General features: G+C 44.4%; 1 protein-coding gene across 12 annotated transcripts in view; it reads right to left on the bottom strand.

Annotated features, from left to right (window-relative positions):
- NR5A2 (nuclear receptor subfamily 5 group A member 2) overlaps window positions 1-16959 on the bottom strand; it is a 130980-nt gene that overhangs the window by 93169 nt on the left and 20852 nt on the right. The window lies entirely within an intron of this gene.

The following is a 16959-nucleotide window of genomic DNA, read 5'->3' on the forward strand; positions in this document are numbered from 1 at the left end:
TCTACAAATGAGGTGACGTCTCTAAATTCTCATCAGGTAGCCATCTGGGTAAATAATTCCTAACCCAAGAAGAAAATGGCTGAAAAAGACCATCTCATAAAAGGATATGTATCTGGAGAAGTAGGTGGTTTTATTCTCACTTCAAAAAATAAATTCATTTTCACTCTCTCTTACACAGGATGCCAACATGTTTCTACTGTTCCCTACAAATTCTTCCAGAATTCTCCCATGTACTTGAGAGCCTGTACACATAGACGGATACTCTGTGGAACATCCTCGCAGCTCATGTTCATATAACCATCAGGTATCGTGCATTCTCACCGAGCAAAGGCCAGCAACTTAAACCAGCTCCAATTCAACCATATTTATACATTCAATTTTTAGAACAGATTTTCTATTAAATGGTATTAGGCAGAAACAATCCATGAAATCTCCTGACTGATCATTATACTTAAAGGATATGCTTGACTTGTAAACTATTTAGAGATAAAAGCCATAAAACTGTCCAAAATGTGACTTGGATCATAGAATTTGCTAGGCTGCCTTCTCTCTCTGCCTAATTACTCCTCAAACCCCAAATCCACAGAGGGACTCTGCCATCCATTCATTCAACTAAGATATACTCCTTTGATCCCCTGTACCACTTATTTATTCTTATGGATGTTTTTCAGCTTATTGAGGTACAACTGACATAAAATTATAAGATATAGGAAGTAGCCAGTGTGGTGAGTGGACACACATTGTGAGAGGATTCTCTCCTATCTAGTTAATTAAGACATCCATCACCTCACAGATATCTTTTTTTTTTTTTTTGGTGAGAACATTTTAAGTTCTTCTCCTGCACAACTTATATCAGTCATACTACCTCACAAATAAAAAGCACTTGAGAAATTCACTTCATTTTTCTAGCAATATCGGAAGTAAGCAAAAGTCATTTTTTAAAAACTCTCTCAAAGTCTTTTAAATTTATTTTGAATTTTGAGCTCTTGAGAATAAGTTCTTCATCAAAATGTACTCGAGCATCCCATTTTAAAGCCAACTCGAATCCAGCTTAGAGGTACCCGCTCACGGGGATGTGTATAGTATTGAGACATAATTAGAGATTGTATTTGCCCATGTTCCTCTTTTTTTTGAAGATTGGCACCTGGGCTAACAACTGTTGCCAATCTTTTTTTTTTTTTTCCCTGCTTTATTTCCCCAAACCCCCCGTACACAGTTGTATATCTTAGTTGCAGGTCCTTCTAGTTGTGGGATGTGGGACGCCGCCTCAACGTGGCCTGTTGAGCGGCGCCATGTCTGCGCCCAGGATCCGAAACCTGGGCCGCCGCAGCGGAGCGCACGAACTTAACCACTCGGCCACAGAGCCAGCCCCCCATGTTCCTCTTAGTTAGTGACTTAAGAATGTTAATCTTCTTACTTAGATGTGGAAGACAAGACTGGATACATAAAGTCAAGCAGGAAGCGTGAGATTATTTCATAGTTTACTGTATGATTCCTGTTAAGAACAGAAAAAGTGAGTTTCTGCAGTGTGAGGACCCCCAAACTTTTAGAACATGCTTCATAATCTTACCAAAGGAAACCCCTCATCTTTCTTTCCTTTTTTTGATTTTTTTTTTATTTTTCCTTTTTCTCCCCACAAAGCTCCCCGGTACGTAGTTGCATATTTTTAGTTGTGGGTCTTTCTAGTTGTCACATGTGGGATGCCGCCTCAGCGTGGCTTGATGAGCGGTGCCATGTCCGCACCCAGGATCCAAACTGGCGAAAGAAACCCTGGGCCGCCAAAGCGGAGCGTGCAAACTTAACGGCTCAGCCACGGAGCCGGCCCCTGCCTCATCTTTCTAATGATGATCGCTGTGAAACCTGCATCTACAGAAAGTACTGCTATTATTGTAGAACATAAATTCTGTCTGAATCCTTCATCAGAACAGAAAGAGAACTTACAGCACTTTCTATTTAAATTTTGATACACATATTAGAAATTTCTTAGGGTAACGAGTGGAGAAGAACTGATGGATGGGATGGTGTTTGGCAGTCGAGGTGAGGTAAGGAGAGGCGGAATGGGTAAGGCAGAATTGCCAGAGAGTGTCCAACATGCTGTAAATGTTAAGCTTAGCTCACGGAAAAATTATGTCTTTAGTCTACAGGCATGACTGTCTTGTCTGTCCCACGGCCAATGAGACATTTTGTGTGTGTGTGTGTGTGAGGAAGACTGGTCCTGAGCTAACATCTGTTGCCAATCTTCCTCTTTTTGCTTGAGGAAGATGGACCCTGAGCCAACATCCATGCCAGTCTTCCTCTATTTTGTATATGGGATGCTGCCACAGCACGGCTTGATGAGCGGTGGTGCATAGGTTTGTGCCTGGGATCCGAACCTGTGAACCCCGGGCTGCCAAAGCAGAGTGTGCCAACTTAACCACTGTGCCACCAGGGCGGCCTCGAGAAATTGTTTTTATAAAGAAAAGAACCAGGTAAAGATATCTGGGCTTAATATCTATTTTATTCAATGTCGGGAGTCTAAACCTAAATCTGACTAGATCCAGTTTAAAAACAGTGTCATCTATGTAGAGTTTTAGCTTTATCCCCACCCCGCTCCTAGCCCAAATGATCCTCTATACGAGAAATAGTTTAGCAGAACTACAAATCAGAAGCACTTTTACCTGAAACTAATGAGCTTCAGCTTCAGGAAACTTCCCACATATGGGCACTTTCTACGCTTTTGGGGGATCCAAGCAATTGTATGCCCAAGGCCTAATGTTTTTGCAAAATGAGCAAGAGAGAAGATATTTTGTATTCTTTGTCACCGAGAGCTTCCTAAATTGTGTAAGGTCCAGAGTCCACAAAGCCGGAACCAACCTCTGCTGCAGGTGACAATGACGTGGGCTAATAAATCAACTGGCAACAAGTTTTTTCCAACAAAATTATTAGACAAAATAATATCAGGGTTTTTTTTTTTTTCCCAATGCCTAGAAGTAAATTAAGTAAGGTAGTAAGTAGCGGGAAACCAAGTCCTTTTGGAATATTGGGAGATTTAAGAATTATAATAGATAATTGATTCTGGGATGTATGACATATTCATGTTCATCTTTAATTTTGTAGACAAATCTCTGGATTTGTTTTATAATCCAAACGCCGCCCACTGCTCTGCCCTGTGGACAAAGGAGCGTTGGAAAGACGACAGCTCGGTTATCCTGCGTTACCGTAGAAAAGGAAGTTGCAAAAAAAGTTCTTAAAAGAGCAACGAAGATAACTAAAGGATTAGAGATACAGCTTAGAAAGAATATTTAAAACAACTAGCAATTTACAGTCATAAAAATGACCACAGACTAATTGGCTCGATGTCAAGGCATGACTCCAGTTTTGGGTCAAATTCTTCTATAGAATCCATACTCAAGCAAGAACAATACTTTTAAAGTTAACATTCTATGCTTTTATTTTATTTATTCATTTTTTGAGGAAGATTAACCCTGAGCTAACTGCTGCCAATCCTCCTCTTTTTTTGCTGAGGAAGACTGGCCCTGAGCTAACATCCATGCCCATCTTCCTCTACTTTATATGTGGGATGCCTGCCACAGCATGGCCTGCCTAGCGGTGCCATGTCCGCACCCGGGATCCGAACTGGCGAACCCCGGACTGCTGAAGCGGAACGTGTGCACCTAACCACTGCGCCACTGGGCCGGCCCCGGTGCTTTTACAACAAGGGGTCCAAAGATCCCCTTTTCCTTCAGCTCAGAGCCAGTCTTAGAACGGGACAGCCATGGGGGGCAAGCACTAACTGTGCTCAGCCATCAGTTTCCCGGCGCAGCACGCAGATTGAATTTACAACCTGCTCAGTGTGCGTCAGCATAGGGGTCCGGTCACAACAAGACTCCATCTGAACTCCCGAAATAAGTTTGGACCCTGAATGACAGAGTAATTTTAGGTTTTCATGTAGCCGCAACTGAACAAGCAATCCTATAAAAGGTTAGGATCGAGCGAAGGGTAACCTCAGGTTTCAGCTATACTGACCGACTCAGAGTGAAAGACTTTACTGTACATGGGGGATTGAAGTTGCGTGGAAAAGAACGTCGTGGCTGCTGTTAAACCTGAAACAGATTGCAGGGGACTTGAAGAGTCCTGGCTTTTGGGAAGAGCTTGAGTTCTTTTTTTTTAATTTATTTTTATTTATTTATTTATTATTATTTTTTTTTCCTTTTTCTCCCCAAAGCCCCCTGGTACCTAGTTGTATGTTCTTAGTTGTGGGTCCTTCTAGTTGTGGCATGTGGGACGCCGCCTCAGCGTGGCTCAACGAGCAGTGCCATGTCTGTGCCCAGGATTCGAACCAACGAAACACTGGGCCGCCTGCAGCAGAGCGCACAAACTTAACCACTCGGCCACGGGGCTGGCCCCAGAGCTTGAGTTCTTATCTGCATAGGGTGGTTTAGCTGTGTCCATGTGAATAAAAACAGGGATCAGAATAAAGCAGTGGTTCCAAAGGGGGCATTGAAGGACCAGCTCTGGCATTTGGTTCCATCTGTTCAGGGAGCTTTGTGGAAAATTCACAGGCCTCGCCCCTGGAGATTCTGGGTGCCCTTCTCAACAAATGCTTCTCAATGGCTCAAGCCAAAAACCTGAGTCTTGCTGTCTCCTCTTTTTCTCTCAAAGCCCTTTTTAGTAAATTCTGTTGGCTTTACCTCAACATATCCTAAGGCCATCCACTTCTGTCTCCACTGTTGTGCCCTGGTCTAAGCTTCCACACGTCTCTCTTGGATGCTGGATCTCCTACTTCCTTTCAACCCATTTCCCACCTGCAGCCAGAGCAACATATTTTAGACTGAGAATTTGGTGAGGTCATTCCATTGCTTGAAATCCCCCTATGGTTTCCTGTTCCAAACAGAATAAAATCCAAGCCCTACATGAGCTGGACCTTGTCAAACTCTTTGACCTTATCAAGAGCCACTTTTCCCCTCAAGCACTGATTTCCATGCACATTGGTTTTCCTTATGTGTCTTGAAAATGCCAAGCTGGTTTCCACCTCAGGGCCTTTGCACTTCCCCTTCCTGTGCCTGGATGGCTGTGTCTCCAGAGTTAGCAAGCCTAGTTCTTTCCTGCTATTTAGATTTTAGCTCAAGTATCAAACTCTTCCTATCGGTCTTGTTTAAACCCCTCTAATGGCTCCCTCCCTCCCCATACCCTACTCAATCGTTATTCTATCAGTTCACACTACCTTTATTGCTTTGTTTACCATCTGCTTTCCTCTCAGAACAATGTCAATAAAAGAGACCCTTGTTGATCTTTTCACTGTAGTATCCCCTGGTCTAGAACAGGACTTGGCACATAGTGGGTGTTCAGTTAACATATGTTGAGTGAGTGAATGAACAATTCATCAGGTCGGAGGTGGGACTTGGGTACAAATAATGTTAAGAGCTGATATGTGATCACTTCAGGTACACTGGCTTGACAGCCCCCTCAGTGTGTGTGTGTAAACCAGACAGCTGATTTGAGGCCATTAAATCAACGACTATGAAATAAACAGCAATAGATCTGCTTGAAGTTAAAAAAAAAAACAGACAAACAAATTTTCTGGTCAAAAAGTACGTTATACTGAAGAAATTTTAAAACATCATGTTGGTTTAAACTGAACACGAAACAAGGACTAAGACCTCAAGGAAATCCATGTCACCAATACCTGGAATTTACCTAGAAGGAAAAGGCGTGTTGGAAGGAATAACAAAAATAACAAAGTATATAAAAGATACCGACGATATCCTTCTTTGCAAGATGGACCACGAAGTTTAAGCCATATATAAAAAGGAAAGACTGGAATGCACTTTCGGCTAAATGCCGGGAAACCAGGGGACACCTATACCAAAACCCACATCGTAAAATCCTACAGTCGGCTGGTGTCCTGCGTTGCTATGGTGCATCGCCAGTCCCTCTGGGTCTCCTGTTCTGAACTTCCTTTGGTGGCCTCCCTTTGCCATGAATAAAATCCGCATCTCTAAGAACCGTACATAAGTGACCCTGCTCACCTGTCCGCCTCACCTCTTGCCGCTTCCCCACACAGTCCACCTTCTAGCCACAGGAATTATTCACAGCTCCCCAAAAGCACAAAGCCAGCGCCTCTCTATTTTTGCACCAGCTATTCTTTGCTAGTAATGCCTCGTGACCCCTTCACTCTCACCTGTCCATCTGGTTCACCGCCCCTATTACCCCTCCACGACTCCCCGTAGGTGTTCCTCCCCCCCTAACCTGACCACACTGTCCCCTGCCCCAGGCGGGTAGGCAGCTTGCTCTGCATCCTGGGCAAACCTCTCTCTCTCTGTTTCAGTCATTATTGGACTAATGCCCTGTTTCTCAGGGGTGGGGCTTGTCTGAGAATTAAATTTTATTTTTCAGTTCAAGCATAATCTTAACCGTTAGTGTAAGCACAGTCAGGACATTTGGGTGCCTGTCACAAGTGCGTGCACCAGATTTCAGAGTCAAGGTTTGCTGTGGTGTTATTGCTGCATCGGTGCTACGGAGCTCTATGTTAACTGAGAAGGGCACCCTGGAGGACTTCTCTGCTTCTGTCTCTATTTCCAGCCATTGAGCCTAGTGAGGGACACGCAGTAGGAACTCAATACCTGTTTGAGGAATGAGCTAGTGAACAAGTGAATTCACACATGAAATAAAGAACGGAATCTGCCCTAGTCCTAGCTCACAACTCAGCGTTTACGCCAGCAGTGTGTTAGGGGCAGCTTGAGGGTGGGATTCAACTAAAAGGAAAAGGCTACATCCTGGTGAAAGGCAGGCATACTGTGCCCTGGTCCTTTTCAAAAGCTTAAACCTCAGTTGGATCCACCAAAACATATGACTTCATACGAGTGAAGTTATGTTTTTGAGATTTCAACATTTCATTGATAAAACCATAAAAGCAATCCTCAATGGTCAAATAAAACTCCTCTGAAAAGATTCATAACCACAAATCCCAATATAGGAGTGCAAAATATGAATGCTTTGAAAGCTGGTTATTCCCTAGAAAAGTCAGGGCTGTGTGTTTTCACTGCGAATATCTGACGTGATTTGAATCTAACTTAAACAGCAATATTATTGCCCAAGCATCTTCTCTCCTTAATTTACTTGCCAAACAGATCCAGAAGTTTTTTTTTTTCCTCCAAAGCTGGAGCAAGAATCAATTAAAATATATCATAATGTGTTAACTAGCTAATACAGCGGTTGACATTCAGGGGCATTTCAAGCCTCTGAGTTTTTAGCAGCAGCACTGCTCTTTCATTCCCTCTGTAAGATCTATAATTGAAAGAATACCGTGAGAGACACCTTTCATCAGCTCCACGAGGTACGTTTCCTCCTTTGGTAACCGCACAAGGAGAACCTGAAGCACTGCAAGCTCCCCAATTACAGTTGATTAGCGAGTACAAATAACGTGACAGCTTTTCATCACCCAAAGGAAAACTTTTGAAGAATCCTGTTGCCAACACTTCTGCACAAATGCTAATCTATATCATTATTTTACAAGGGGAAATGTAACATTTAGTAAGTTTTTTTTTTTAATTAGGCAATAAGCAAAGCCTCATAGTCATCGCAATTGCAGATCAAAAAGCACGGGGGTGAGGAGAGGATGCGTGTGGTCAAGAAGCGTGGGCAGTGGCTTCAAGGTGGGTAGGATACAGTGGTCAAAAAAAAACAACGGGCCTTAGAATGAGCCAAGGTTTCAGAGAACAGTCTGAAAACAGGATATGGACTCAAAACTCTGTGACATATACTCCCAAGATCTGCCAGGGAGAATTATTTGGGACCCAAAACCTAGGCGTGGTACAGTTATTGTGAGCGTGTCTGTATAAAATCAGGGACACTACTTAAGAAGTTATTTAAGAATATATAGTTAATGTGGCTTAAAAGAGGAGTGTGTCTCCCTCCTTAAGTTGTGAGAGCATTAACTCAACACGTATCCATTGTCTAATGGCTTTCATTCCCATAAAAATGTTTTTAATTTAAGTGAAATAATTATACTGCTCTCCCAGGTAAAGTATTCTGTAAACAGGGCATTTAGAAACGCGATAGGCAATTCACAGGAGGTGGTCCTGCTGTAGACTTTGAAAACCAACACTATGAACCACTGATGAAAGGCCAGTTACATCCATGCTCCCCAAATGGAAGACGGAGACCAGTGCCTTCAAAGGCACGGGGGCCAGGTGACATTCTCCCTTCGCAACGCTCTTATTGCACAATCAAGGGCAGACTTTAGACCTATTGGCCAATTATTCTATCTGTCACGTACAGAAAAAGCATTCTTACAGACTTAGACACAGGATCATTTTGCTTATAAAGTTGATCCTGAACGTTGTGTAATCCCAGTGACATTTTTACATATTGAAGATACCATGGTTCTCTTCTAGTTTTCTGAGAGAAACGAACAGCAGCAGTGCCCAGTAGTCCTGTGAACTTCAGATTTCTAATCTTTCTTCTCCAAGTTTTTGGCTGCTGCTTCAGAGGACACTCTATGTGAACAATTCATAGCCTTGGTCCGTGGATGTCAAAAACGGCAATGGAAGATGATGTCCAAGGAGAAGGTTAGAAGCGAAGGAAACATTGGTAACCATTTGTGGGACTGAGCAGAGATGCGGCTAAATGACTGACTTAGAGTTGCCCTGCCGTGCACGGAAATCCTCACAACTATTTGAAGACAAGGATTTTAGAGGTGTCTCTGTACGAGAGTTACGGGGCATCCCACACATTCTCCTTGCCCAGCCAGCAGCCCTTGCTCAGTGAGGCTGAGCTGCTACCCCAATAGAAAACACTGCTGTGTGGAAGTCACCTTGCACAGTGGAAGCACCAGACAGAAGTTCTATCGACTGTCACTGAATGTAGCCCATTTCTAGGGCCCATCTACCCAACTCTTTCTCTTGCCTTCTCTGCCCATCCTCAGACCTGCAGAATTTGGGTTGCCCTCCTTGCTCCATTGCATTTTTCCTGAATCGCAAATGCAGATACAGCTGAAGACAGGGAGTAACAACTATGTGGTCCCCAGACCCCCTACCCCATTCTAGCCCCTGCCCCCCATGCTATACAAAGAAATGCCTGCAGGCACCTCTGAGAAGCCTGGGGCATAAGAAGGGAAGGATGAAAAGCCAGCTGAATAAGAAAGAGAAAGGGAGTCTGGACAGATAGAAAAGGAGAGCTGGAGGTGAAGTAGAGTGGAGAAAATAAAGACAGTGATGCAGAAGCTCAGAGTGTCTCCAGAGAGGCAGGCTGGGGCCCCAGGCTGCTGGCCGGCAGAGCTGAGCCTGGCGTGTGGAGAACCCAGAAGTGCAGAGGGAATTAGGTTTTAAGTATCAGACATTTAAGAAAGCCCCGGCTGCTGGAACAGGTGATGCAGGATGGGTCGTCATTCCTGAGTGTGGATGGTGTTCCTGGGTTAGAGATTAATGTCTTTAGCGTGAAGAAGAGCTTAAATGCCCAATTTCTATGCAGCCATTCTGCAAATGGATGTTGAGCCCTCCAAGATTTGTACGATCGACTTCCCAAGCTGTGGAAGAATAAGTCAGAGCAAAACCATTCTTCACTTACCCTGGAAAAGGAAAAGACCTATTTTACCTCCTAGGTTCAGAGGGCAAAGGCCTTCAAAAGTTTGTTAAGGGGTGTCACACGTGAGTCATGTTTTCGAGGTCATTTAACGCATGACCTGACTCTGTAAGACAGGGGATACCGTGCGCAGACAGGTACACAGGGGGCGTTGGGACTCCGGGCGCTCTACCCCCGCTACAGCGAGGAAATGACATCTGCAGACTTTCCACAAGATCTGAGAGCGATCTGTGGGCCCCGCTGGGCAAGTACAAGTATTTGAGTCAGCAGGGACCCTAATTGCTCTGAGCTAACAGGTGTGTCACAGCCTCTACGCAGACAAACTGAGGAATCTGCTTCCACGGATTATGCAGCAGGGGCTGGTGCCGGGCATCGGAGGGGAGGAGGGTGGGCTGTGTGTGGGGAAAGCCCACCCAGGTATTCCCAAGTGGGGAGGACCACACGGAGCCACACCCCCAAGTGCCAGATTCTAGCCCCCTCCAGGTACAGCCTGGCTCTACAAATTAAGGCTTAGATGCTCCGGAGTATAGGCCTCTGCAACCGGTCACAAACCCCACATCCCTTTCTGATGCAAACTTACTGAACAGTTCTGTACATTCCTACAATGTCCTCCTCTAATTAAAGAAAGAAAGAATTTGCATATCCCTGGGCCAACTGAAGATGATACATTTTTTGTTTTAATAACAGCGTGACCACACAGCACATTAAATGAGACTAACACTCACATAAATGTAAAGATCTTAACAATTGTCTGACTCATGGTAAAAACTCAATCAGTGGCAGCTATTATTGTCATCTATTGTCCGAACTCTGCAGACCAGGAAAAATGAAGTATTTTCTGTTGACCTTGAATCATCCCTAAACCCTCAGCTATTATGTCACTCCACGCCCTGGGGGTAGATTAGTTCCTGAGGTTTTTTTCCACGTCTGTTTTTTTGTTTTTTGAGGAAGATCAGCCCTGAGCTAGCTGCTGCCCATCCTCCTCTTTTTGCTGAGGAAGACTGGCCCTGAGCTAACATCGTGCCCATCTTCCTCTACTTTATATGTGGGACGCCTACGACAGCATGGTTTGCTAAGAGGTGCCATGTCTGCACCCGGGACCTGAACCAGCAAACCCCAGGCCACCAAAGCAGAACCAGCAAACTTAACCGCTGTGCCACCAGGCCAGGCCCTCCATGTCATTTTTTTTCCTCCCATCTTTCTCATTCATGCTCCCCAACCACAAACTGACTCAAGTGCCTTGGTTAATTTTGCTGAGACCAACAGATTATTTGACTAAGTGGTTTGGTTTGTTAAAAAACTAGTTAGTGGGGCTGGCCTGGTGGTATAGTGGTTAAGTTTGCACACTCTGCTTCAGTGGCCCAGGGTTTGCAGGTTCGGATCCCAGGCATGGACCTACACTCTTCATCAGCCATGCTGTGGCGGTGACCCACATACAAAACAGAGGAAGACTGGCGCAGATGTTAGTTCAGGGACAATCTTACACACACACACACAAAAACCCCAAAAAACTAGTCAGCAAACTTTTACTATTCCATTAACTCGGTGTCTCTATGGGCCACTGCAAACAACCCTAAGCATGGGAAGGGATGGCTGGACATGTCACCTGGAAAGAACACGTTATGGACAGCAACGGTTCAAGCCTTTTACTCTCACCCTGTAACCAAAAGGAGCCCCTACAGTGTGGTTACTTCACAGGGATGCCCTAAGGATCAAACTAGAAAATGGCCTGAAAGCACCCAGTCCTAACAGCAGGCAAACGGTGAGCACCCAGGGAAGGTTCCTTCTCCTCCCCTTCACCATCTGCCTGGAGCAGAGCAAGGAAAAGGCAAGTGTCTTCCTCCTCTCATTGTTCCTATTCAGACACCTGACAATGGCCAAGCCAGTTAAACATGGGTTTCTTGGGTGTGGTTGGCTATTCCCATGCGCTCCCCATGGTTCTGGCAGATAACAAATAGATTAATAGGAGTAGGAAGCTTATCGGGTGTGTGAACAAGCAAACCCAGTGTGAAGCTATGATCATCACTACTAACACTCCTACCAAATATCCTGGCTTCCCGGGGAGGATGTGTTCACATGGACTACAAGTGCCTGGCTACGCCGGAGCCAAGCTTCAGGAAGTCAGCGTCTAAACTGAGTCTGCAGTTTGCAAGTGCACACTCACTGAATGAAGCAATTTTCATACTTAATAAAAGAATAATGAGTGCATAGCAGTTTCAGGGGGTCTGGTATACTTTCATTGATGTTCCTGTAAAGAACAGATGCTGAAGAATACACATCTCTGAAGTCAGGGGGCATTTTCACTGCCCACCAAAGAACTCGCCATAGCACAGACAGGTACCGACTGAGAAGAGCCGGTTCACCCAGTGGATGGTGAATAAGATGATGGACACATGTATAAGCAAGAAGATTAGAATAATATACATTCTCAACATGACGGAGCAGACCAGAGGCTTCTCTTTCAGGTCTTCCTGGAAGAAATCACAGAAACAGATATCTGACACCCAAAGAGACTTGAGAGACCATCAAGTCAAACCTGCCGATTGCGGAATTCCCTCCAAATTCACAAAAATGGGAGAAGACTTCCCCGTCTACCCCGGCCGGAAGAAAAGCCAGCGTTCTCATTTCCTTGTAAACCTTTGTAAGGTAGATTTCTTTTATTCAGATATCTTTTTGATGAGTAGGTGACATGGTACTAGATGTTTTAGTTTGCCTTCGGATAGAAACTTTTCTCCCCTCTTGATGAGAAATCACTTTAAAGTTTGTTTCTGCTTATCTCCTTCCGGGAGGAGACACTTTGCATCCAGAGAAATGAAATGCCAGTGAGTAAAGCACTAATGGTACCCGTAGGATGGACACGAGCAGGCAGGGATGCTGGGACTGGACTCCTGTTCTTGAACCCCAATTCTCAGGATGGAGGCGAAGGTGGGAAGACACCATGCAGGGCTTTCGCCTCCTCCACACCGACAGAAAGAAGGGCTGGGTAAGTTTACCAAAGACTGTTGCTTAGAACGGGGGCAGAGCCAATTAAGTCTCAGAATGTCGACCTGTACTGGTGGGAGAGGTGAACTAAGGCTTGGGAAAAGGGATCTGGAACGTTAAAGATGATAAAACTCTGCTCAGAAAGCTTCTGTAACGGACCAGAGGAAAAGGACCAGAGGAAAAGGAAGGCTCACCCCACCCCCAGCCCCCTCACTTGAGAGGATCCCACGCTTAGAAACTGGCTTCAGCATGGCTGAATTCCTTTGGCACAAACTCCCTCAGCCTCTGAGACCTATTTTCCTCAGAAACGCTAGTGATGTGTTTCAGTCAGGATTAATTTAGATTTTTTTAAATTCCTACATGTATTTGAATCATTCATCGAGGGGAAGTTCTTATACATCCATTCCCAGAATCCTCTTAAGACATCTGGTCTCATTAGGAGATCAAATAGATCCTCCAGATTCATTAGCTGTTCAACAAAGTGGGAATTACCTCCTCTCTGTGCTCGTGTCGGTGAAATATTCAAGACACAGATGAGAGAAAAATAACGGAAAGAAAAGTATAATCTTCCTGACTCCCAGGGCAGCTCTTTCAGCAGCGTGGGGGTGCGGGGTGGGGGTCTTGAATTCGATCCTCATTTCCAAAAACACAAGGAAAAAGCCAAAAGGATAGGCCGTTGTGAGAGAGACTTGGAATAAACATGGCATGGTACACCGAATGTAAGCTATGACCTCGGGAAACATTTTTAATACTTTTACAATTAGTGGGCTCATCGATCACCTGGCTACAATCCTGCCTTCTCTTCCTGCCTATTTTCACAAACATAAATAAAAAATAATCCACGCCAAACACGCCCAGTGTCAAGGTGAACACGGGATGTAACTGTGTTTAGCTATTCTAACTGCTGAGCACAACCCGTGTTGTTGACTCTGAACTGGCTTCTCCCCGTGTGCAGAGGGCGAGGCCCGGGGGCACGCTCGGGACCCCCTCTCGAGGCTCAGAAGCGCTGGCTGGTAGATGCACCGTACTGAGTGATACCCCAGTGGCCTCGAAGAATTACTGTAGCTTTCTAAAGTGACTCATTCTCTCCCAGGGGGTTGTGTGAGCTCAGAGAAAATCTGTCTCATTGATTATTAGTGATTTAGTAATTGGATGGTAGGGCTGGACTGCTGATAACCTGGAGATCTGCTTTAGCTTTGCTGGCAAAGGCCTGTATTTCTGGAGTCAAAGGTCACACTGTCTGTCGGTGTGTGTGTGCTGGGGGGTGGGGAGGGGGCTGCACAGAAATACCTCTTCTCTGAACCTCCATGTACCCTGTCCGGTTCTGCCGTTCAGTAGCTGTGTAATCTTGGGCAGGTCACATTCCCCCTCCTGCCTCAGTTTCTTCATATGAAAAAGGAAGAGCTGGGGTCATATGACCTCCACCCTCTCTTCCAGCTCTGGAAAGTCTGTGGTTTCTAGGCAAGGAGGATTTTTTTGATGTTCCTGTGCTGTTTCTAAAGCTAGTAGCTTCAGAGTATTAATTTCCTCTTTCTCATTCTAATATTTTGAATGAGAACCAGAATATCTTTTTTGCCCCTTGTAAATACGTGGAAAAACAAAACAACCCCCCAAATTTCCTCTGGCCTTCTGTTCCCTTAAATAGTAAACAAATGAAATCCGTATTCTTTTCTACATGGTAGAGAATGTAACGTGTCCTGGGAGAGTGAGCAAGGGGTCATTTGTAAAATTGCCTTATTATCCTATTACCCTCCAGGAGCAAATCTGGGCTTTTTCATCTTGGGGTGGGGGCGGTATGAGCAATCTGCCCTGTAAGCATATCACTTGATGGGTGATTGGCCGTGAAGTTAACAAGAAAAAGACAAATGTTTAAAGGGGAGCATTCATCTTCCCCAATGATATTTAACAATCACAACTTTTGCAGGAAGACCAAGCCAAGACTGGGCTGTAGGTTCCAGGAATGTCTTGGGGGCCATCGCAGGAGAAGGAGGCCTTTTTCGGGAGTTGTTCTTAGAGGTGGCAGGTCGTCAACGCCCCGTGGATGGTCCACAAACCCTTCCCCAGAGATGTTTCTTGGACTGCTGGTCATGCCTCATTAGCGGGTCATGAAACCAATTTAGTGGGTCATGACCAGAAATTTCAAGAAACATGAAATAAATTAGACTAAAGCAGAATAGAAGAGAAAACATCAGAGTACGCGGCACGGAGAAGGTCATGTACTGTCTAGTGAGACTTTGGTTCAGGGGTGTGTGTGTGTGTGTGTGTGATGTGTTTGGAACACTAAGTTTCAGTGTAAAATATATTTCTTACCGAAGGTCCTAGTTAAAAATACGAAAGCTCCTGCCCTGTAGAAATACTCTGCGGTGCATGTGTCTTGAAGGTGCCTTCGAACAACGGCTCTGTTATCTTGACAAAGTAAATTTATGGACAAAAGGAAAAGGAATTCTTCCAGAGTTGAACAGTCACCTCACAACTCTATATTGGTTCCATCCCTAAAGTTATTCTGAATCCTACTGTTCATTCTCTGAAAAATACTTAAACTGCATCGCTCCTTCCATGCCAGCCCCAGGTAAACCATGCAGCGGGTCAAGTCTGTCTTTCTGGGGGCACCTCCCTCCCCTTGAAGGTGACCCTGGGGTTTGCATCTTCTTTTCTTGTTCAAAGCAATTCCCATGAAAGACGAATAAATGCATTAAACAAGAGTATAGATGGCGGATAATGCTTTAATATGCCTCGTTCCCAAAAGTATTTATATTTCAGCCAAAGATTAAACCTCATGCCCTATAAAAGAATCTTGTAGAATGTAGCTACAAGGGGAGGAAAGGAGAAAACTGGAGCTTAAGAGTGTTCTCTGAGCACCATCATGACAGTCCCACCTGTGGTTGTATACGCTCTTCATCAGCGTTTCCTTTTTTACATGTAAATAAGATACTTCATTTCTCTCCTAGGGAATCTGTGAACTACAACTTCAGCTGTCTTTATTTTTTTTAATAGATATTTATGAAACCGCCTTACTGTAAAATCTTTGCGAGGAAATATTTCGTCTTACCACACTTTGTATTCATCTTACACCCAACTCACTGCCTGGTGAATTGTAGGTCCTCAGTCAGTGGCGGTTAATGACCGTTTATCACACAATTATACTGCTCTGTAACATACGTGGAAATACGGTTTCCCCGTGTCTAACTAATGAGAGTACAAGGACATACTTTTTCCTGAATATAAGATAGAATTATGTAAAGCTGCCACACACTTGTTATAAAACAATGACAATTTTAAAGTAGCACCAACCTATTGAGTATGTAATCTATGCCAGGCTCCCAGTACTAGATACATTCCCCACATGGAATCCTTTATTCCTTGCAAAACTTCCTCAATAGAAGTCTTGTTACTCCCTCCATAACCCTCCCATGAACAACATATGTACCATTTTACAGATGAGAAAACAGGCTCAGAGATTCACAACCTGCCCACGGAGACACAGGGGCGAAGACATCACGCAAATTGCATCCGTCTGATGGCAAAGGCCGACCCATCCTCACATGTACATTCTTAACTTTTTAGTTGCATCTAAAATTATCGTTTCCATTTTCATTTTCGAAGACCTTACCTGTTCTCGGAAGGACAAAGCTGTGAATGTAAGAACACCAGGAAAGCCTTGTTTGTTTGTTTCCGGTTTTGATTTTTAGGAAAAATGCTCTGATGATCACAGGAGTGACACACTCAGAAAATGCCTGGCCTGACTCTGCCAACTCAACGCACTCTGCTTGCCCTCCACAGCCTACTATCTCCACCTTCAGTCGTCTTTGCATGGAGCTATAAAGAACCGGAGAGTCAGAGCCAGACGTGCCAGCAGTCTTAGCCGCATGCTGGTGGTATTCTCTGAACTTACTTGATCCGGTCAGATAACTTTTTTATTTCCATGTACAGATCACAGTGTTTAGTGAAGACTGTTATGAAAAGCACTGTTTTCCATTTGCAAATGGCTTCCACATTCCCTGGTCCATCTACACAGACAATTTTTAACAGAAACCCTTTAAATTAAAAGTCTACTTTGTACTGCCTATTTCTCAGAGACTTTAAAATCTCCTCCACTGTCCTAGGTGATCAGAAGCCAGACATTCAGCAGCCACATACATCCCCCCCCCCCCCCACATGCAAGCAAAAGGAGGAGATTGGTTTTGTAACAGCTGTGCTTAGAAATCAAATCCAGGATTCACTTTTGTTTTTAAAACAGAGAATGAAAGCACTGCCGGCCGAACGTGCTTGGGTAGCCACACTTCCATTCCAAACTTCTCTCTAACTTTCCCATATTAATTCAGCCTTAAATTTCCGGAAATAAAATAATTATGTAGTTAAACAGAGATCCTTATACAAACAAAAACTGTGTTTACAGTGTCCCAAGCCCTTAAAACC

This window comes from Equus asinus, chromosome 30, assembly GCF_041296235.1.
Source record: "Equus asinus isolate D_3611 breed Donkey chromosome 30, EquAss-T2T_v2, whole genome shotgun sequence".
Taxonomy (NCBI): domain Eukaryota; kingdom Metazoa; phylum Chordata; class Mammalia; order Perissodactyla; family Equidae; genus Equus; species Equus asinus.